Here is a 24,019-nt window from a genome sequence, read left to right as displayed (position 1 = left end):
TATTAACCAATAAATACATATTCTAAAATATGAATATTTCATGTACTTTAATATTTCCTGACCATTCATATTTAAATAACATTTTAGATGCATAACAATATTTTATCAACCACAGTCAGACAGGGGATATATTTAAAATGCAACCTTCTTTAAATTTAATACTGAATATTTTAGTGGAATTTCATTCCAGCCTTTTTTTTTCCAGTGTGGATTATTCTACTGTTTATCCAAATTTAATAATGACAATGCAAAAAAAAATGTTTTTAAGCAGTCTTCTGAAAGCTATTTTTATTGTTCTTGTCAAGGTTATGTGGCATTTCAGTGCATGAAAGTTGTACTTTTCACCTTCCATTTTTCATTGTTAATATTTGTAAGATGATCTGCATTAAGCACTATTAGAAAGTGAGCCTTTTGTCTTCTAAAGGATTGATGTTAGACCTGTGTCAAACTGTACAATACTTGCCTTATGTCTGGTTAGCTACAGCAAGGAGATGATGTGCGTATGATTTTTTAATCAGCAGTTGGACGGATCTATAATTTGCTTCTGGCAGCAAACACTACCAAAACAGGTGGCTTGGCCTGACAGCCCTGATCCAAATGCTAGCACTAGTTTATCTGGATATTCTTAACCAGGTTGGTTGGAAATATTGGTTATTTTGTAACTGCTATCAGGGAAATCTGTGAAATTAAATTTGTCTTCCAAAATTTCTGCATTAATACCATTAGTGTCAGAGGAGCGGTATGGAAGTACCTCTTGCAAGTTTCTCCAAGCAAAAAAACCCCTCCAAATTAACAAGATTTTTAGTCCAAAATTAATAGCAAAAATAGAAGACTTTTCAATCAATCTGGAAGTGACTTTTCAGTCATTTAGCTTATTAAATAAGAAAATAAAAGACCTTAAAATAAAATAAAAATATAACAAAGAATCAGAAAATGTTTTTATAGTGATTTTATAGTGTTTTTACACTATAAGCAATACTGTGTGTCTTCTGTGTTTTTTCTGTGTAAAGCAATAGATTTCAGATGATAAGGGACATCAGCTCCACAGAAATCTGACATTCAGCATGACAGGTAAATAAGCCATATAACTAGTTTAGTTTAGTTTTGTTTTGTTTTCTTATATTTTGGGTGGACTTATGTTGATTGGCTGATTTTTAAACTCTGGATCCATGGGATGGAAATTTTACTTATGGCACAAAATTAAGAATTCAGCCTGGGGCTAATGTTTCACTGCAGTTTATTTTCCTCTGGGGCTACTACTGGCACTCACAAGACAATATGAAAGTTCAGATCTAAACTTCAGCAACATATAGTCTGGACAAATAAAAAACAATTAAAATACCTCTTGCTTCACACAATTCCTTTTTGATTTTATTTTGTTTCATGCTACATCCTGGCCCATGATTTGCTGGGGTCTTCGTGACATTGCTATTATTATTAGGATTAAAGTACTTGCTCCTTGTGATAGGTATTCTTAACTATTTTACACTGGCAGCCACACATCAGACTGTCAGGCTCCTCTGACTTTTGGGGTACAATGCTGACGTGTTAGAGAGCACGGCACAACAGCACAACAGTGATGCAGGTTTCGACACGGCCATGTCCAGTGTGCCTGCTGGTTTAGAGAGATGGTCCAGCCCTGGCAGAGTAATGCTGTTGGTGCACATCTCAAGGTATCTTCTTCTGACAGCCCATGTCAATACCTTGATCTATTCAGAGACAGATGCACAGGGCTGATGGGGTGCTCTGTCAGGTCAACATCACTGTAATGACAGTGAGACTAAGTAGCTTAAAAATGTAGCCAAGCAAAGACCCTGGCCTGTCTACCTGCATGGCAGGCTACAAGGGCTGCCTATTCATTTCCACGGGTACAAATTGTTAGTTGTGGAAATGCTGGTGAAGCGTGCCCAGTGAAAGACAAAAGGAGATCTCTGAAAAGAGCAATTTATATATGTCCTTAGAAAGTTGGCAGGACCTAGGTCTCCTGCTGGCAAATGTTTAGGAGAAGATTCCGAAGGATTATCTTCAGCATCCTCATATTACATGTAATTGCAACCACAGAAATGTACTATTAAAAAGTGGAAGTCTTAAAACAAAAAAATCTCAGTACAAATACTAAGTACTCTGTCTTTGCAACACTCTTGGGATTTTTATTATTATTATTAACAATAATAATAATAATAATTTATTATTATTAATTATCACATTTCAGCTGTTATTGAGTATTCTGTAATGGCCAGAGACTTTACTGTGATCCATTTAAGAGCTTGCCTAGAAAGCCATGGGTATCTAACTATGCTACTCTGTTGTGATTATGAACACAAGGGTTGGACTGAACTCAATGGCAGATGTAGTTAGAGCTGCCACTGCTGAGATACGAATACAAAAAGCCTGGCACCTCTGAGAAACTGCTTCTACCAATGTACAGCTTAATCTGTATGTGCACAGTAGCTCCAGCAGCAGCCCATAGTTAGTCCTTTCTAGTCCAATCTACTGCAGGTCACACTGCAAGGTTGATGGCTGTCCCCTGGCACTTTATCCTCCCCCGCACGGAAGAATGAACAGAGACTCAGCTCTGCCTGCTGCAATGCACTGGAGACTGTGCACTGATCTAATCCAGGGAGGTGAGGAGAGGAGAAACACAAGGTTTCTATGCCAGCTGTTTGTCTGCCACAACTTATTTCCCCAGCGGAGCAAGAGAGAAGCAGGAGTCAAACAGAAATGTGACAATGAGTCACAATTCAGTCCTTATTTTGCTGCTGAGAGTGTGCAACTACATATTTCCTCTGTCTTGGAGCAGGCTGCAAGGAGACAGGCTAGCCCCGAGGCCACACACAACTTGTCAGTGACAAAATCAAAATTAGCTTCTGGATTTCAGTCCTTTTCTCGGGCTATCTGATAACTACAAAATAGTTTTAAGATGTAAACCATTTCAAAAGGCAGATTTCACAAGATCTGTATGCTTGAAGATTAATATATGTGAAACTGATAATGTATGAGAAATAACACACAAGAGCCAGAGGGTAAAATCATAATGACTTCATGAGTGTGATGGCCAGAAGCTAACAACAGTCTCCAGTTGGCAAAAAGTTTAGCAAAGTCACACTACAGGCAAGAGGGAGATAGCTACTTCTCATGGTAATTCATGAGTTGCTGCTAGAGGTGCGAGTTGTGCCGACTGCAAAAGGGGCCTAGATGAATAAATTAGATTAGATAATTCATTTGGATGACTAAAGGCATGTGAGGTGTTTCCTAGCTTCAGTTAGATGCTGTTTAAGCACTGAGTTAGGACATTTCTATAGAATTTATTTTGCAAATTTGCAAAATGAAAAGATGTCTTCTTTTTCTGGTTTTCAGTGTTGATGAGGAAGCAGATAGTACACCTTTTGCAGCGGGGTAAGGAAAATATAAGTTTTGGCAATGATTTTTTGAAGGAACCAGTCTGCTCTTGTTCATAAGTACCAGGCAAAGTCAACAGCCTAATTACCTGGAGAGACAAAAAGTCAGAAAACACAGGACTGCCTGTAAAAAAGTAAGACTTTGAGTGGAACAGAAGGTCCAAATTCTCACTGAAATTCCTTAAAACTTGGATTCCCTTGTGTCTGTGGGTCTGAACTACTGAGCTGCTTAGTTTGACTGTGGCCTCGGTGCTCTCTCATAGCCTATTGAGGCAAACAAGTGTGAGGCCAAATTCGTCAGCTTAAGTTTTATGTTTAAGAATTTATGGGCAGTGTTACTCACAGCTGGTATGGTATCTATGCATGTTCAGTTGGCACAAAGAAACTCTATTGTTACCTTAGGTAACCCCTTAGAAAATAAGCTAGCTATGGACAGCAGGAAGCCTTAAAACCTGTAAACCAGAGGTTTAAGTGAATGCATCGTGTTGCTGGTCCATGATGGGCTAAAAGTGTGTGTGTGCAGTTTACTTGTGTACAAACAGCTGGACTGTATGTCTGATCATTTATTCAAAAGAACCTTGTGCTCATAAGTATTTGGAACATATTTTAAGGTTACTTATATAATGAGAAATATGTGTAAAAGCCTAGTAGCATTTTCAAGTTATTGGGGTAATCAGTTCCCACTGATTTAAAAATGAAATCTGTGCAACTATTTTGATTCTCAGAAGTCCCAATCTACACTTTCAGGTATCTAATCCTTGAAAAAAATCTAGTCTATAAATATTTGGAGTACTTTTACCCATTGCCTACAATGTAAACACTGAGTAAGAGATGGATTCATGCTGTTTTTTCTGCTCTGCTCTGGAAAGCAGAAACTGGTTTAGTTTAAAAAGTGTTTCATAATATAGGTCTGGCTTCAGTCCAGGACACACTGAGGACAGAGAAATCTGAGTTGCCCTCATTGTGGCAGGTCAGCTGCTTACAGAAATGGAGAAGCTTTCCTTTTCTTTCTGATGCTGATATTCCCTGGTTTCTGCTCTATTTAGGAAGATTGAACTATGGACAGTGCTCATTTTGCCAGCATAAACCACATTTAAAGTAGTAGAGGGTGGATTACTTTAAATCAAAATGATTGAAAAACCTTTTAAATCACAAACTTTAATCATGATTTAAATCAGCAAACAAGAAACCTGCATTTCAAAACCGCAATTTTAAAATTTTTTGCATATATCTTCTATCATTTTTTTCCTCAAAAGAATGGAAAAGAGACACTGATTCCTGTTGGCTGATTACTAATATGGTGACTGAATACAGACTTTCTCACTAAATTTGTGCCTTTTACTCCTAGAGAGAAAGATAACCTAAATATCTGTCTATTAAACAATTCTATAGTTCAGGAGTCATTTATCCAGATTCTTAGTCTTTACATGTTGGGTTTTTTATGATAGAGAGTGGTGAATGGTGCATTTTTTTTTTTGTTAGATAATTATTTCATTTTTAATTGTGATTTCTGTCAAGCTTCATCAGGTTGGAAATTGGAATTCAATTAAAATGGTACAAAGCCAGCATTTTTAAATTGTTTATTTGTGTACTGTAAATGTACTGGATATATAGGAAAAGTCAATTTTAAATAGAACCTGTTTTGATAAGCTAAGTGATTTATTAAACAAATATAATACTGTTTGTAATTTAGTTTCTGGCCATGGCACCCCACAAGAATATATAACTGATAGAGCTCATTTTCTGTCATGTAACGTTTATTCAAAGGTTAGAGAAAGAAAACATATTTTATACTTTTAAAAAAAAAATCCTAATTACTTTTTGACATAGAATAAGATAATAATTGAGTTCAAATAGTAAAATAAATTGAAATTAAGAACATATTCTTTGCATTTACAAACAGGTTATACTCTCAAATAAAGGCTAGCTTAATTTGACTCCATCTGCTTAGCCAATGATTTCCAACAGCTGAGTGATTTCTTTAACTTTCTTCACAACTGTAATGACTTGGTCATAGCTTTTTGTTTAAATAAAAGTAATTTCTATAGATAGTATTGTAAAAGTGTATAGTAAGGTAAAAGTATAGTCCTTAGCACAGGTTTCCTTAATTTCATATTTAATTTTTTAAAAGTGTATTTTTAAAAGCATTTAAAGAAAACTTCAGTCTGTGATTCAAAAAACACCACAATTATATTCCCTGCCTTCCCCCACTGCAGCACCATTTGAGTGGGCCTTAAAAAGGAGAATTATCAAAGATTAATATTGAAATGTCTTCAGTAGTTGCAGATGTCTAGATAGGTGTAAAACAGCAACAACATTTTTTTTTCCTACAGTGCTTTCACAGTAATTTAAAACCAGTTCAAACATTTGGTCAAAGAGAACTTTACAAAGACTTGCAGGATTAGTACCCTTACTGCTTTACATTGACAGATCACGCTGATAACAGGGAACATGAAGTAGATAAGATCTGAACTGTAAAGCCACTGCAACTAAAGACTTAACTTAAAGCTATGGACAACTAGCTATGCTTCTTATCCATGTAAATCCACTGTCATGTTCTCTTGTCAACTTTAAACATTTTTATTGGAAATTATGGTTATCTCATATTTTAGTCTTAGCCTTGTGTCTTTATATAAATCTTGCTTTGGTGAATTGTAACATGCCCATTCAGACTTTAGAGCCCTGAGTGGGAATGTGTTTAAGCAGTATATGGTCAAAAGGGACAAGCAAGTTTTAACTTCTAGTTTTTTTCCTAATATGTGTCTAAGAACAGTTGATTTATGTAAGTAAGTCTACTTCAGGAATTATGAAACAAGTACATGGCTACCAAATATTTGACAAACGGTAGAGATAGGGACACCAACGGGTAGCAAAGATACCAGATGACTGCCAACGGATCTCGTCCTGTCCCACATTCTGTTCGTTTCTTTATAGCCTGCGATACTTTTGCTCTGTAATAGTTTTCCTTATTGTCTTTCTCTTCTCCTCCTTCTTCCAATATCTGAGAGACAATACTTTAGGTAATATGCAGGAGATGCAACTCTGGTCCCTTCACTAAATGCAAAACATAATCAGAACATGATGAAGCACACAGTAAGCAACTACATTATTCTTCAGACTCATTAGATTTTGAGGAAAAGAGCTGAGCTAACAAAACAGACCATATAATGTACAGGAGGCTAAACAAAAAAACTGTAGAAGATGCTGATTTTTTTTAAATCCCAAACTGTCTCATATGCTAAAACTCACCTATGTTACATTTTCAGTCAAATCAGTTCAGTTGCTCAAAGTCATAGTCAGTGCTGGGTTTTGCCCTTAGAAATCAGAATGAAAAAGCTGTGGCTTTAGATCCTGAATAAGCCTCACTTGAGTCTTGTGGTTGATTTGAGCTTTCTTTAGAATCAGCCCTACAGCACAGTATGATCTTAGTCTCTGGCCTAAAAGTTCTGCTTGGTGCCATATGAAGGCATTTACCATAAGAAAGGAAAATATAAAATGCCAGGCACAGAAAAACTTTCTCACTGGAGAAGTCTCTTTCTATCTTCAAAGATAGTTTTCAAAAATCCTTTACAAATATGTAATGAGTAAAGACCTGCTACTCCCTGTACATGCTTATGTTCTCACAACTTCAAAAGTATCTCTGTACCTTTGCCTGGAGTCAAATTGTCAAAGGCACAATGACTTTAAGCCTTTGTAGCCTCCTTTGGTGTGTAAATGAACTCATTTTTTTCCTATATTCCGTATGTAGATTTAAGTTGTGGTTCTTTATGCATGTCAGGAAGGCTAAATCTTGTTTCAGTCTTCTCTAAGAGGTTATTCACAATTGACACAATTACCATAAATACAGTTTTCTGGTAACTATTTTACTGTTTTTAGAGGCATAATTTAATGCATCTATTCAAATGTTAAGATCCTAATTTTGCTTTGACCTTTTCCTCCTATAACAGCTAGGAGCTTAATTTTGGCTTCAGCCCTATCTATGTAACCTCTTCCAAAGTCAACTGAATTGGTACATAAACATATATGATGCAGGATAGAATTTAACATCCCAAAGAGGCAATATCACGTGTATACCATACAATTCAGTCTATAGATGCTTCATAGATTTATAATCCCAATATTTAAACTGTAATTGTAACATGAATTTTGTATAGTTTCAATTAGTTTTCTTTTTCTAAGGGAAAACTTCAAATGCTCTTCTTCCTAGAGATTTTGTTGCATCACCATTCATGATAGGATTAAAAAATGTGAGCATTTCTCAAGCAGATACAAAGTTAGACTCACCCCTTTAAATATTTACTGTTGGGGTTTTTTTAATTATTTTTTTTATTTTCTTTTACCAGGAGTATTATTATAACATTCATTCTAGCAAAAGATCCATGATAGAGGTTGAATGTGACCCCTGTCTGCCTGGGACAGCTACATGACTAGATGTCTCACTACATGCTATCACTTGGAACAGAACCACTACATACTCTGCTCTTAACTTGTGTCACAACCTATAAAGTCAATGAAGACGTTATTTTGGTAGTAGAGAGTGAATTCTGAGGATACAAGGTTTTCTCCTGCTTCAAAAAAAAGAAGGACTCACAAAGCTTTTTTTTTTCTTTTCAGTTTTTAATCTATAAATATATTTGATAAAATTATTACTTTAGTAAGAGCCATGTCAACTCAGAACTAGATACAAGCATTTTTTTCATAGCAAGAGTAGCCTTGTTACCAGACACCCAAGCAGAAATAATCCATGTGAGATACATTTATCCTAAAATACATCTCTTGTTCTAGACATCATAATTTTGTATTGATTACATAAAAGCTGCCTGAAATGCTCTGGAGAATGTAATGCTCTACTCTGCTGTCAGTAAACCAGATGAAATTACAAGTTTCCAGGTCAGTAATAACCAAAACTCTTCTTTCCCAATCTACTCTCTCTTCCTTCCCCTTCCAGAAATGAGTGCAGCAGGGCCCTCTGCCCAGAGACACACCTCCATGCCTATTCCCTTCACTCCCTTCTTCACAAGTGAGACATCCATACATTTTGTAATATAACTTTATTATATTTTGCCTGCAAGTTGCTCTTGAACCAGAAGTTTCCAGTGATCTGTTGTTTCTTCTTTTAGTGATGAATACAGAGCTCATGTAAGAAAGATCATAAGGGAAACTTTGCTAGGTGTCTGTTACTCTGGAAAGAAGGGAATGTAGTAACGTTGGAAATTATGGAGAAAACGTCTACAAATATGTGAGAATGCAATCTCAGGAAAGCCTTTTTGCTTTGCAAGGTTAGCTACAAATATTGATGAGGCTTCAGCACACACTTAAAATTGAAATGAAATGTGAATTAAACGTGCATATGCATACATTAATGCATCAGGGGGCAATGTGCAATTTTGCCCGAGTTAATGAATTAAGATAATTTCGGCTATACAGACAAAACAATGATGAGGGCTAGGTTTTTGTCTTAAAAAGCAATTAACAGGAAGTTTCTTTTAACAATATATTTGCCATCATTTCATTTGTTGCCCGGTATAGGCTAACGTGTTTCACACTTTGAAGTGCTAAAGGCAGTTTCACAAAAGAGATACAAATAACTAAGTTAGTTTTACAAGATGGTTGCTATCCACTCTTCAGTGTGTCATGCTAAGCATAGAAAAACAGAAATAATACTGCATCTGCAGTTTGTCAGAACTATAAAGTGACGTTAGATCTCTTTTTTTAAATTTATTTACTGTGGTAGTGCCTAGAGGTCAGGACTGCATTGGACTAATCACTTTACTTCCTGTAGCAAGAAACAGTCTCTACACTAGAATCTTACAATAGTTCTAACTTGTAAAGATTCTTTGGTTTCCTTAATATTTTAGAGAATAAAGTCCTCTCGGCAATAATTTTAAACTTTAATGTTCTAGTAAAGTAAATACTAAACTATACAACTCTCCAAAAGTTAACATTGAAATTCTTGACAATATTTTTCATACTTACCTGTGTTATTTAGGTATATAAATCATGCGTTATGTTTTCTGCTTGCTGACTGGATTTTTTTTTTGTGAGTAACCCAAACAAGAAGAAAAGAAGTTACTCCACTCTCCATTCTGCTGGAGATCTAGTGGGCTTTGGGACCTATGAGCTTCCTCACCGCTCCCCGCCAGAGCCATTTGTAGTGGGATGCCTCTTCTCCCAGTGCTAGATGGCTGTGGTGGTCCCATGTCCCCATTTGCAGGGAGGAGAGCAGCTAAGCCCGTGCTCCCCATAGGCACACACCTCTGCAACCCACCTTCATTCCTCCCTTTCCCCATCTTTGGTCCTTCCTCTAATCATCCCATCTATTAAATTCTTAGTTCCACTGTCTCAAATCACCGCTACTCCAAGCAGGACAGGCAGCAATAGTACCTCTCACTTCTTGTACTTACAGTGATTTTGAGTCTATTCTCACGTCTCAGAAATCTTCTTGTTCTGAAAGAATTTTTCACGATAGCAGAAACTGGTGTTTAAATAAATGCTCATCTTTAATAAGTTTTAAAAATAAGGCTTCAGACCCTGAAATATAGGGGCCTAAATTTAAAACTAGACAAGTATCTTTGCAGGCCTAAGGCCCAAGATGTCTTTCATAATAAGACTTTTCCTTAGATATTGCAAACATTATGTAAAATTTCAACTGACCCATGTCCATTCTTCTCTCTATGGCCCTGAGATACTCTAGGAGATGCTGAATGCAACATAATGCTTATTTACAAACATCATCAAGTTGTAACCACTGATTCCCTGTATCTGCAGACTCAGCCACTTTCCCCTTTATTCTTTCATTAAGCTGTTTACATTTTCTTGGCATTTCTCAAATGTGAACACAATTTTACCTTCCAGATGTTCCTTCTTTCCATGAAAATGCCCAGGTAGACAGATATGGATTGCATCTTCTCTTGAAAATAGTTGTATATCACTTACAGTGGAGCAATTCCAGTGTCAGACGTATCCCACTGGAGGAGACAGTTGTTTTCCAGGTGAAACTATTTAACTAGCAACAAAAACCACTTTATTATGCCATTATGTGTTTGTTCTCTAGGCCAGAAATCTCATTTTCAGCCAATTCTACCTCTCTGTTTTTCTATGTTTATATGAATAAGCAGGAAGGGAAACCTTTCCTCTTGTCCTGTAGGATGTCTGTAAAATATTGTGCAGAAGTCTAAATTCCTGGTCATATAAGCACACAGGACATAACAAATTATTATCATTAATATTAGGTCCCTGTTTTAAGAATTAGAAAGGAACGGTGAAATGAAACTTGTATTAGTAATTCCCTAGAAAATTTCCTAGAACTTCTTCCCACCCTGCACTACTCATTTTCTCAGATACATGGTGAACGGCCTGTAGTTCACTATGTAATATGGAGATCAATCTCTAACCTGAAAAACAACCAACCAACCAACCAACCAACCAAATACTTTTTTTTTTTTTCAAAAGAATAGGTATCAAAACAGACAAAAATGCATAAAGTGTGCTAAAAAAAATGAGTGGTTACAAAAGCCTGTGAAGTCCTTGTTGTGTTCTAGTGTTCCTCTTTCTGTTCTCAGTTCTCATCTCTGAATGTAAGCAATACCAAAAGTATGTACATTGTCTTTTAGAGTGTGCTGTATTTAAGTAAATATAAATTAAACATGAGATACATCATTAATGTACTTTAGAATATTCTGTGCATTCTGCAGACAGAGAAATGGAGATGTTGAAGAGTCATGTTGACATAGCACTTAGTGATATGGTGTAATTGGGAACTGTCAGTGTTAAGTTAATGGTTGGGCTAGATGATCTTCAAGGTCTTTTTCAACCTTGATTATTCTGTGATTCTGTGATTCTGTTACTAAGTTGCTGATTCACTTTTGGTAGCAGAAACATTTCTTGTGTTTTGTGTTTCCAACTTGCTTAGATCCTAGGATGACAAAGTGGGGAGATAAGGAAATCATAAATTATTCTGTATTTTGTTATAACTAGCATTTCATGAACAATTTTTAACATAGATATGAATAACATGAACTTCCCAACACATGGACTATTAATTTTCAGTAGATCTCTTGTACAAATACCATTTTCATGGCTTGTGCACTTCCAAAGGTATCATCTGAATTTATTCTGTATAAAAGTTACCTGCCCAGACTTCCACTATATGAATCTGCAAGTGCTTCAGCACTCTAACTCTTTTTAATTTATACTTCTTTCTGCAGAGAAGTAGCTCCTGACTAAAGGTGATGTGAATTGAAGTATCAGCTGGGACAGAACTACACTGCACATGATATAAATCCTGACAGTACTTTCCCATGACAAGTAGATCTTACACTTATAATTGCAGACTTGTTATCAACATTTTCAGCACTTGATCACAGAAATGGTGACTTTAACAAGCCCCTGATGTTTAATGGTCTTCCAAGGCCATTTGTGTACTGGTTTTCTAGGGAATAACTCTCTCTGAGGAATGAATACCCAAGGGACTCTGTCAGGTCATAGTCTGTAGCCAGGTCTGAGAATTTCTGGAAATGGAGGGAAGAAGATCTAACCTGTACCTGCCCATTCAGTGACAAAGAAAATGTTCCAGCTCTCTCTCACAACAGATATCTCATGAATGTCCCTTAAAAGTCAACAATACCCCTCCTGCCCTGATCAGCAGGATGAGCAGGAATGAACTGTTGATCTGGACTTGGAAACAGGCTCAGCTGTAAAATAAGACTGATGTCTTATTTAAGTCTTATTTGCCTGGTTAGGTGGTGCAAACCTTTTGTTACAGTTCCTAGTGGTGGAGAACCATAAAGACACTTTATTTTCTCTCCACTTACCTGTTCAAAAGTAACCTGACTGCACAGGTCCTGGGGAGCACACAGGATTCTCTACAGTATGTAGTAGAGTTCTTTAAGAACATCATCCTATACATTCTTTCACACTTCCTATGTGGCAACTGGCCTAAGGTTTAAATAAAGCACTGCCTTAAATAAAAAGCCAAGAAAAGTTATAGCAAGTATAGTACAATGTCTTATGGCCTACTTCTATTTCATGTTGTGAATGATATTCATTAGTAGTCATTCAATTATTTTAGATACATTTTGTGTCTATTCTTGCCTTCCACCATAACACTTTAATAACATTCTGAATGTATTGTACTTTTTTTGGGATGAATTGTGTTCATGAGTGAAAGATTATCAGTTACACGACCATAAGAATACAGTCAATGTAAGCTGTAAGGCTGAAATATCGACTGTAATGTAAATGTTCATCTTCAATAAATGTGAAAGTATGCATTTTTTATTTATTAACACTTATCTAATTACAACTGAAGCTGCACTCTATTGATATAATAGAAAAGGAAATTAATAAAGAAAGGTTAGATGATGAATAGGTTTTTGACCAGAATATAGCAGCCGGCAAATTCTTGCAAAGATGTATAGAGAATAACTAAGTAGGTCTCGAAAGCTTTCTTAAAAATTTAGAAAAAAACTATCAACTTCTACATCTGCAGAGGACATCTCTATCTCTTTTCATTATACTGACAAATTTATGAGTTGAGACTACTGTATTAATATTAAATAAACATCAGAGAATTGCTTTAAAGTTTCCTGAAATTAGAAAGTAGCAGTAGCTTTGGTACTCTCAAAATCCAAGATGGAAAGATTTCAAGAAACTTTTATACGTGCTGAATGTGTATAAATCGCTTGAAAAGATGGGTAAAGAAGTTGACAACTACAGTCAGAGGGCCTATCATATATTTAGCTTAAACATTACACAATGTAGAGGAGCAATGAGCCAGAAGTGAAAACAGAAGACGCGGGTTCAGCTCTGTCTCCTGCCAGACTTCCTGTACATCCTTCACTCCTCACTTAATTGGTCCCTCACTTCTTCTCCTTCAAATGAAAATAGTATGGCCTTAAATCAGAGTGTGAGCTGGAGGGAAGATAAATGTTAGAAGACTAGGAGCAAATAAATCTGGATTTGGGGATCTATAAAAATACCCAGAATAGAATTGCACATTTTGAATATGACTTGAGACTATGTGAAGGTTTAGTAAATAGGAAAACATTGTGTTTATATGGACATGTTTGAGCATCACTAGAAGATTTGTGAATATAGCACAGGCAGTTTGGAAAGCAATACCAGGCTGAAAAATGTCCTTTCATCTGCTGTCTCTGTTTCATTGATATGGAACAAAAGGTTTTTTCTGTCAGATGAAAGAGAATGGGATGTAATCAGGACAAATATGTATAAATATCCTTTTCAGTCATCATCGTTGAACTTCAGGCACAGGTATGAAACTTTGTTCTCTTTTCCTATCACCATGAGAGTCAGGGAGTGAAGCACAAAACAGCTAAGGTTGGGGCAGGATGCCAGGAACGTTACAGAGGTCCTGCAAGTGTCTGATGTTCATAGAAGGCACTTGAGCTGGGTGGAAATTTTGTAGCACCTGCTGTTGCTAGGATTACTGGATCTCCTACTATATGGATCTGCTATTACAGAGACTGTGGGGAGGTGTTACAGCTTGCAAATGAGAGCTGAATGGTTTTGCGATGACTTTGTGCATGTTTACAGAAGATGGTAAAGATTATTTGATTTAGAATCTATGGAGAAAATAAGGAAACTCATTCCAACCAGGTCAAAATTTTTCCCTGGTGTAGCTCACTTTCTGTTCCAGTTAGCAATAAAAACATGGAGGGGCCACCTCAAGATGGAGGCTTTTTTAAACTCAGAATAAAATCTTTTAAACTGCACTGAGGCGAGACTTCAACATTATGAATGCTTTTTGGACTGATTATGCCATTAAAAAGGTGGAAAGGTTTTCTTATGTTCTAAGATGTATCCCTGAGATTTGAGGACTGCTCTGCTACTTATATGTTAATTAGTCTTCCATAATCAGATAAGGTGGACCCCTATTTTGTCCCAGTCTACTGTTTTAATACAGACATGGGAATTGAAAGAGGCTGTGAATTTCAGAAATGTTATATCAAATGTAAGTAAATGGATGCACCATCCATGTGTAGGCCAGAGAGGTGACTAGAAAGGGCAGCTCAGAGATGTTTCAGCACTTTTCTTCCATTTCTATGCCAGTGCTGGTTAGAAAAATGCAATGAGAGTGATTTAAAATTAATTACAATTTTGCAAAATTCTATGTTCTGCATAATCATGTGTAGTTTGAATTTGTTTTTTAGAGTTTGGAATCTTATATTGTTTAAAAAATTTCACAAATATGTCTCTCAATAGAGATTATATTTAGTTCATGTATATTGCACATAGGTTTATCAAAACAGGTATTCTTCCTGTTTTGTGTAATATGCTTAGAAGCTTAATGTAAGTAGGATAGATATTTTAGACATACTCCAATATATAGATAGATATTAAAAATAAATCATCTTCTCTTTTAGATATCTTTGAATTCAGAGAAGATTTTTGTCTTACCTGCCACTGAATAAGTTTAAAGGACTGTTAGCCTACAATTAAATCATAGAATCATAGAATCATAGAATGGTTTGGGTTGGAAAGGACCTTAAAGATCATCTAGTTCCAACCCCCCTGCCATGGGCAAGGACACCTTCCACTAGAAGAAGCTGCTCAAAGCCCCATCCAACCTGGCCTTGAACACTTCCAGGGAGGGAGCAGCCACAACTTCTCTGGGCAACCTGTTCCAGTGTCTCAACACCCTCACAGGAAAGAATTTCTTCCTTACATCTAATCTAAATCTATCCTCTTCCAGTTTAAAGCCATTTCCTGTCATGACATGCCCTTGTAAAATGTCCCTTTCCAGCTTTGTTGGAGGCCCCCTTTAGGTACTGGAAGGCTGCTATAAAGTCTCCCCGGAGCCTTCTCTTCTCCATGTTGAACAACCCCAGCTTTCTCAACCTGTCTTCATAAGGGAGGTGCTCCAACCCTCTGATCATCTTCATGGCCTCCTCTGGACCTGCTTGAGCAGGTTCATGTCCTTATGCTGAGGACACCAGATCTGGACACAGTACTCCAGGTGGGATTTCACAAAGGTAGAGTAGAGGGGCAGAATCACCTCCTGCAACCTGATGGTCACATTCCTCCTGATGCAGCCCAGGATTGCCCTGACCCATGTGCAGGACCTTGCACTTGGCCTTGTTGAACTTCATGATGTTTGCACAGGCCAACATCTCAAGCTTGTCAGGGTCCCTCTGGATGGCATCTCCCTTCCCTCCAGCGTGTTAACTGCACCACACAGCTTGGTGTTGTCAGCAAACTTACTGAGGGTGCACTCAATCCATTGTCCATGTCTCCAACAAAGATGTTAAACAGCGCTGGTCCCAATACCGATCCCTGAGGAACACGACTTGTCACTGCTTTCCATTTGGACATTGAGCTGTTGACCGCAACTCTGAGTGCAACCATCCAGCCAATTCCTTATCCATCAAATGGTCCATCCATCAAATCCATGTCTTTCCAATTTATAGTCAAGGATATTGTGCAGGACAGTGTCAAATGCTTTTCACAAGTCCAGGTGAATGACATCAGTGTTTTGCTGATTAGGGATACCAATTAAACTCAGACACCAGAGTGAAAAGAGCAGGTGTATTTTACTGGAAATAACTAAATAATGTAACAGAATAATACAGAAAACATACAGTAAGAAAAGACAGAATAGTGCACTTAAATAGGAAAACACAGGGTAATGCATCAAATCATTACTACGAGAGAGAGAATAGTGATTAAGAAAGATACATCACCACTTGCATACGTTACCATCATCCAGATCCGCGGTCGCTGGGAAGCCCCGGTTACAGCGAGGATTTGGAGAGCCTGTCCCGGCAAGTGGGAAATCCTACGCGGTGCGTCCACCCGTAGGTGAGGCATCCCAAGTCGCTGCAAGCGGGTCCAGCCCTATATACCAAAAATCAGCAAGCCAGAATAGCTGGCACCTTTGTTTTAAGTGCAAATATCTGGTTTCAATCTCACATTAGATTCCCCCAGAGCCTGGCCAGGGCTCAAGGGAGAAGCTAAGGGAGTTTCCCTCCTTATCTAATGGGATTATGAGCAAGGTCACACATCAGGTCACAGGGCCAGACAACTGTGTCCATGACCCTGTTATCTTATCCACACACAAAGAAAGATAAAGATACATTCAAGATAGCTACATCTTCCATGCATATTTCATTAATGATTACATACTGAGCAGTTTCGGCTCAGGGCCTGTCGTTCAGGCTTCAATACACATCAGATAGGTAGTTTGTTATAACTTAGTGTAATACCTATTAGCACAATGGCTATCAGTTATAAAATATACAGGATTCATCTATAGGTCAACTCTGGCTTAGGCCAGTTGTCCAAGCCTTAGCACTTCACATCAGTTGCTCTTCCTTTATCCACCAACGCTGCAATCCTGTCATAGAAGGCCACCAAATTCTTCTGGCATGATTTACCCTTTGTGAAGCCATGTTAGCTGTCACCAGTCACCTCCTTAAATCTTTCATATGAATAATTTTCAAGATTAAGATGTCACTTCTCTAGTCTTTTAACAATTAAACCATGGATCAAAATTATTTTTCCCTTTCTAAGGCCTGAATCCTATACCAAAAACATCCTCCTCAGGCATTATAGATTTTATATGGATAAATATTTTCATTTTCAAGGAGGTAGGGAAAAAGCCATTTTAAATTTTATGATTCAGCAAATTAATTTTGACAAAAACTATGTTCACAACATTAGGAACTTGTTCTGTACTGATGTTGGCAATTTTGTGCTCAGCGAAAAAAAATTTGCTTTAAAATTATGTCACTATTGCTTTATGTGGAAATCATTAATACAGAATGTGCCATATATACTTGAAAAAATAATTAATTTTGGAATTGGATTTACTGTGTCAGGTGGGAAGATAAGCTAGCATCTTTTGTAGGAAAGAAAAATCTTGAGCTACATTCATCAGTTAATAATACTGCCAATTCTTTCTCTGTAAATCACAAAAGTTATATAATGTCATTATTATACACCAGAAAAGACTAAGCAAAGAAAATATCCTGCCCATATAATAACATTAATATAATACCCACCAAAAAAATTTACTTTAATAATCTTGCACTTCTTGGTATCTTCCATGCATATTTCCATGGCTATCATACAATTTACATGACATTTCAAGTTAGAGTTGATATAGAAATTGTAACTTCACTCAGAGTTTGGGAATAAATAACATTTTTACGTGCACACATCAAAGCATTGTTTTTCATGCACTCATTTTTGCAAGAAAAGAGTCATAGCTGACCCCCAAAAGCCAAACTTGGATTCCATAATTTCTTAGAACAAGTAGCAGTGGAGAGGTACGGAACTGTACTTACCCGTGCACATCTTTTAATCCTGACTTGCCCATAATTGCAAGTTTTATTTTATATGCCACATGGATATCTCAGTGTCTAGTGAGGGATATTTCTAGGAATTATTAAAGAGAATGATTTAATTTCTGGAGTTAAATAACATAGCCAGGTAACAACCTCTTGGCATTTATCACTAGGTTAAATTAGAGAACACTCAGAATCTCATATCTGTGTGGTCATCTGAGGTCTTTATTATTTTATCATCTCATCTACTCTGCAGAGATCTGAAGAGGTGTGATAGGAAGATTTAAATTGTAGGTCAGTCTCCAGTCCCTTATAATAGATAAGGAGGGTTTGGGACTTGATTTCCAAGTCACAGAAGCAAGAGTCCCTAAACCAATCTGTAGTGGTTCATTGTGTTGTTGAGCAACTCTTCTTTGTTCAGCATGTGGGAGTGTGAAAATTAGCAACATTAAAAGTCCTCCAGACTTAAGGATGGGTACCAGACAGACTCACTAATAGTCTCATTTACTGATAATTTACCTGTGGATAAAAGTCAGGTATCACTAACAATTTCTAAAATCTGGTCACAACCTTGTTCTACTTACAAGTGGTGATTGATTTGGGCTGACAGGAGGAAGGATGCAGAGAATGGATATGATTACTGAAGTGATTTTGTTTTTTCCTCAGGTAACCTTCAAGGAATCCTACATCTTCTTGGTTTTCCTTCTTTTCAGTGTGTAGATGAGGTGCCATAAAAATATCTGCATAGGGAGAAAAAGAGAAAAGAAAAAAAGATACCTATGACTCTATACCTGTACATGAATACTATGTAGAGATATTTCCTCATCAAACTTGAATTGACAAGTTTTTCACACATTCCAAAAGTTAACCAGGGTATAATCCTGAATAAAAAGGTTTAAGGCATGGGTAAGTGATGATAACTTTTTTAGGAATGACTGTGGGTAAGGGCACGCACAGGGACTTTTTCCTAATTGGTCAAAGATTTTGCTACTTAGAATGGGTCTCAGTAGTCTCATAAATATCCCATTTTCTCCAGATACTTAATACTCATTTGAAATAAATTTTTCTTCTAAGATGTGAGTATCTGGCATAAGCTTCTATTAAAGAAACCTTTGTAAGGTAATGTAAAGATTTCCCAGTTCTTGAGAATCTCAGAACACATTTTAGATGACAGATGTATTGTGAATATGTACCCTCAACAAAGATCAACTGTTCTTACATGAAAGCATATCCTATGTGTCTCAGCTGCCCATAGATATCACACCTATTTCCAAATAAAAATCAGAGATGACTGATAATATTAATTTAGTCTATCAAGGTTAAAACTCAACTTCAGATTACCATTTTTGGAATCAGTACTGCAAAAAGAAAATGATAAAACACACCATTAACTTTTACCTACACACTGAATTCTATTCCTGAGTGTCAGTTCAAGAGCCTTCTCATACTCTAAAACTGAATGGATATTTTCCAAAGGATTCTTCCAGAGCAAAAAAGAGGAAAAGAAAAAACAAACCAAAACTTTCAGAGGAACTGTTTCTATCATGACTGCCACTACTTCCTAGAATGCTTTTCTTATGGGATCATACACTGAATGAGAATAATATGTCAGAAACCATTCTGAGGGTATATTTTCATAGCCCCATAAGTTTCAAAGTAAGCCTCAGAAAGCCTTGTTTCCCTAGTATTTTAGGTGCCTATGTAGTGGAATTGCCTTTAGTTATTCTGTAACTATACAGATGGAGTACTATTATATTTATTAGAAAATAACTCCCTGACAGAAGATAGATCTTAGTTCATCTGTTCCTGTTTACTATAGCTAACTACTATCTCTCATTAAATTGGTTATACTACTTTGCAAGTCACATAATAGTTTTCTTCAGTGGATCCCTTTGTTTTCTGTCTCCCAGACAGCACAACCTGTAATGAAGTTTCATAGTAAATTGTCATTTACAGATGAGATATATCGGTGACATAGATGACTGAATTGCCATGAGCACTTGTTTTAGTTTTTCCCTTTTGTCAGATGAGGAATTTTGTCTCTCCACTTTTTAGCAAAGTCTTTTCAATATATATATATATTTACTGCATAACTCTTAGTATAGCAGTTTCTGTATTCTTGTTGGCTAAAAATGCCTTTTTCTTCTGTTTCTGGTAAGACGACAGCTGGGACCAAGTCTCTTCAATATGACTTATGCATATATACATGCAAACTATGCATGAGGTGATCTCCATATTTAAGTGCTGTAATGACTGGATAGCTCCATATGGAAGACTTGGCAGACTTGCAATGTGAGACACTGCTTGCACCATAAGTTGTGGAGAGTAGAACGAATTATTGCTAGAACTACTTTTTTAGAGTCTGTAGATATCAGTCCATTAAGACATGTAAAGTTGGTCCTACCTCCACTGTCAGGTTAGCTTGGAATAAATGACATCAAGCAAATAATCTTATTAATCATTCCTAGATACATATATTTGAGAGATAATGGTAGTTCCACCAGAGGTGGTATACTTGTCCAGAGTGAAGACAGAGATATTTGTAACCTACTGTTTATTCTACTGACTTTCAATATTTATTAGACTATCATTATTTTACAGATGGGAACAGAATTTTTTTCTTTTTTTCCATAATAAAAAAAAAAAAGTCAGTTTTTCTCTAATCCCCTCTGAAGGTTTCAGGGATGTGTAGAGTTGAGTTTCCAAAAACAAGTAACAAGAGGAACACATACAGTGCTCTTGCTTCAGAAGGTTTCATACTATTTAAAGATAAATGACAACCATTTTCCTCCAGCCTTCATTTTGACATTTTAAAAGATAAGATGTACCCCTCAGCTTATATCAACTAACAGTACGTCTAAATATCCCTTTGGCATCTCTTTCTGAAATGTCAGATTTCTAAGATGAACAGGAAGGTAAAACTTTTTACTGTTTTAGAGCACCAATTTGATTACAAAGAAGGGAAGGTATTAACACTGATCAGTAAACAAATTCAGGTGTGGAACCAAATAAATAATGCATTTTTCAGTGTGCTGATAGTTTAGGATTGAGTGTTACAAATTCAGTTACATTGTATCTCATCTGCATTCTGAGAAGCTGCAAATGAAGCATTAGATTTTTCAACAAATCTCAGCATTTCTAAAAGAAAATGTAAAAAACATATCAAACTGAAGAGTTATTTCAAAGAGAAAAATCTAAAAGTCCAACTTCCAGATCATGAAAAGGCGAAGTCTACTGCCTCTTGGAAAGGGAGCAGCTCAATGTGCCTTTGACATGCTTGGTCACTGCTTTAAACTGCAGTAAATGACACTTTTCTTGTTCTTATCAACTGTACTTCCTGCAGTTTTGATTTTATAGAAGTAATTTCTTCTGTGTTGATTATTGTTAACCCCTGTGGTCTGCTATGTTCCCAAGAAATTGCTACACAAAGTGATATAGCTGTAAGTAAAATGATCTATAAAATTTCCCAGTAAAACCTGTTATCTTTTAAACCTGGTCCTTAGGGCTTCCCTTACTTTTCTTTCTAAAGTCGTTTCACATATGAATTATTGCAAAAATGTCTGCAATACAATCAGCCATATAAGACTATTTAAGCAGGCTCAACAACAAAGGTCTTTTAACTACTACCGAACCACTAATCCCTTCTGTGTCTGTTGTACTTGAATATTCAAAATAACGTAAAAGTTCTTTGAAATACATGAGCACACAAGAAACAACCATACAGAGAGAGAAGGTTAAAGGTTGTATGGGCATAATGTTCTTTAGAAGCAATTTTGGAAAGAAATGAAGGCATTTTTTACACTTCCTTGCAACAGTATATGAGACAAATTTTCCTCCACTTAATTTGAAGTATCGACCAATGCTCTACTAGACTATGAAATTCAAACATGTAAGGAAAGATGGAAATTTGGCTCCAAATCACTGAAGTACAACTTTTCAAGGGATTTAGGACTCCTTGCATGAATTTTCAATCAGATATGGGCTCCTAGATCCTGCAGACATCTGCTGACCTAACTGGGCTCTCTGAAGTCAACAGTTAGTATGTTAGATGAGAGGAGTTAACTTATTTTACTGCTGATCATATTTTAAAATACAGTGTAATTGAGATATGACTAAAACTGTATTCGACTTCCCCTCCTTAAAGTTCTGTACAAATAGGTAGAATTCTTCTTCTTCATATGTAATTTATCTAATAATACAGTTCATACCTTGGCCTATTCAAGAACAAGTAATAGCTAATATTAGTATTTCTTCAACAGGATCCAAAGATGCATTACCCAAAATGCAGATGTTACCTCTATTAGGTTCACAAACATCAACTTTTTTTTTTTTTTTGTGGTGGTGGTGCCAGGGAGTGTTTGGTGAGATTTTTGTTCCCACTCTTCACTGCAGGGGAAATCTATCTGGAATAAAGAGACCTTTCCTCAGTTATATATCCTTACTCCTTTTCAAAATTTTCTGTAGATCTTTTTCGTCATTTACATTTGTTGCTAGAGCAAATTGAATTTCCTGACTATAGAAGACTTCCTTCCCTAGTATCCCATTCCATAATTTTAATTCTAAGTTTTCTAGACAAACCATCCTTAATTGCTACGACTTGGATTTCTCCCCTTGATCAGGAGGGCTTTTGTGAGGGTGAAGTCCAGATTGCCCTCAGAGGATTCTGATCCATCATTTGAATCTGCATGGCAAGGTGTTAACCACGTATGCCAGCTTGTTACATGAGATACAACCAATTTCTTACAGACATAAAAGTATCTTTAAAGTAATCTTTGTAGCTGTTCTCAGAAAAAACAAAATCAGATCCATGTATTCAAATTATTGTAGCTAGATGGAAAAATGTGGGGTTTGGAAGTATTTTGATTTGATATTCTTGGAGTATGATGAACTGCTGTGCTTCAGCTGTTTAATTATTTCAAAAAGTGATATAAACCAGGTATACAATGCATTATATAAGAAAGAGCAAAATATAGTAAGAAACTTATTTTAAAACATTGGATCTTAGTTTTTGAGTTTTCCATATTTCTTTTGTTTAGAGTCACTAGCACTTCACAGCAGGTTTTGAAAAATCGTACCATGTGCAAAAAAAATCCTGCCATTCGTTCTCTATTTTTCCTTTTTATTATAAAGGCCATTTGCATAAAAATAGTCGATTTGTTTCTTAAAAGTTCTTGCTGCTCCCCTCCCATTTAGAATCATCATAATCCTCACAATAGATTGACATGGAAATGGTTGTCATGTCAGAATGGAAGAATTATGATTGTGACTAGGGTATAAGCAGCAGGTTCTCAAAATGAAAAGATTCTGTTTCCATACAAGTAGCATGGCAAATAAAAAGCAAGAGGGAAGAAATAACAGAAATAAAATATTGTTAAAAATGGATTTTTCTTTGACTTTGATGTTTATTTGGTATTATTTGACAAAAATAAGGTCAGCAAGAACATGAGAACAGCCAACATGTTAGAGAATTGGTCCAGCTGGTGCATTATCTTGTCTTCAGCAGCAGCCACTGGCTGAGGAAAAAACTATCAGCTCAGGCATTAAATGCTTAACTCCTGCCCTGCCAGAATACTGGCTCAGCATTTAGGGATACGAAATAAAGGAAATTCCTGAGTCAGAGATTATGTTTTTGTATTCAAAAGTCCTTTTTTCTTTCATGCAGTTGCCCAGTCCCTATCATAATATGGTTGTACATGATTGGAAAGTAATTTTCTGTTCATAGAGTTATGGGGTTTTTCTAATTAGTTAAACTATTTTCTTCAGAGATTCTTTACTACATAACATATGGTAGTGTACTGTACCTGCATTGTTTACATGACAAGGTTTTGTTAGTGGGGGAGGCTACATGGGTGGCTTCTGTGAGAACCTGTTAGAAGCATCCCCTGTGCCTGATGGAGCCAATGCCAGCTGGCTCCAAGTTGGATCTCCTGCTGGCCAAGGCCAAGCCCATCAGTGACCATGGTAGCACCTCTGTGATAATGTATTTAAGGGGTGAAAAAAAACCCTGCAGAACTGCAACCAGAAATAAGAGTGGGAATGTGTTAGAGAAAAAACTTTGCTGACACCAAGGTCAGTGAAGAAGGAGGAGAAGGAGGTGCTCCAGGCTCCAGAGCAGAGGTTCCTCTGCAGCCTGTGGTGCAGACCATGATGAGGCAGGCTGTGCCCCTGCAGCCCATGGAGGTTAGCAGTGGAGCAGATCTCCACCTGCAGCCCATGGAGGGCCCCATGCTGGAGCAGGTGGATGTGCCTGAAGGAGGCTGTGACCCCGTGGGAAGCCCACCCTGGAGCAGGCTCCTGACAGGACCTGTGGACCCG

At 36.8% G+C, this 24,019-nt stretch overlaps 1 protein-coding gene across 6 annotated transcripts in view; it reads left to right on the top strand.

Moving 5' to 3' along the window:
• Nucleotides 1–24,019, top strand: part of TRDN (triadin) — a 244,482-nt gene that overhangs the window by 8,214 nt on the left and 212,249 nt on the right. The window lies entirely within an intron of this gene.

Source organism: Strix uralensis, chromosome 3, assembly GCF_047716275.1.
Source record: "Strix uralensis isolate ZFMK-TIS-50842 chromosome 3, bStrUra1, whole genome shotgun sequence".
Lineage (NCBI taxonomy): Eukaryota > Metazoa > Chordata > Aves > Strigiformes > Strigidae > Strix > Strix uralensis.
The sequence above is the reverse complement of the archived record's forward strand: the minus strand, read 5'-3'. Positions and strand labels throughout refer to the sequence as shown.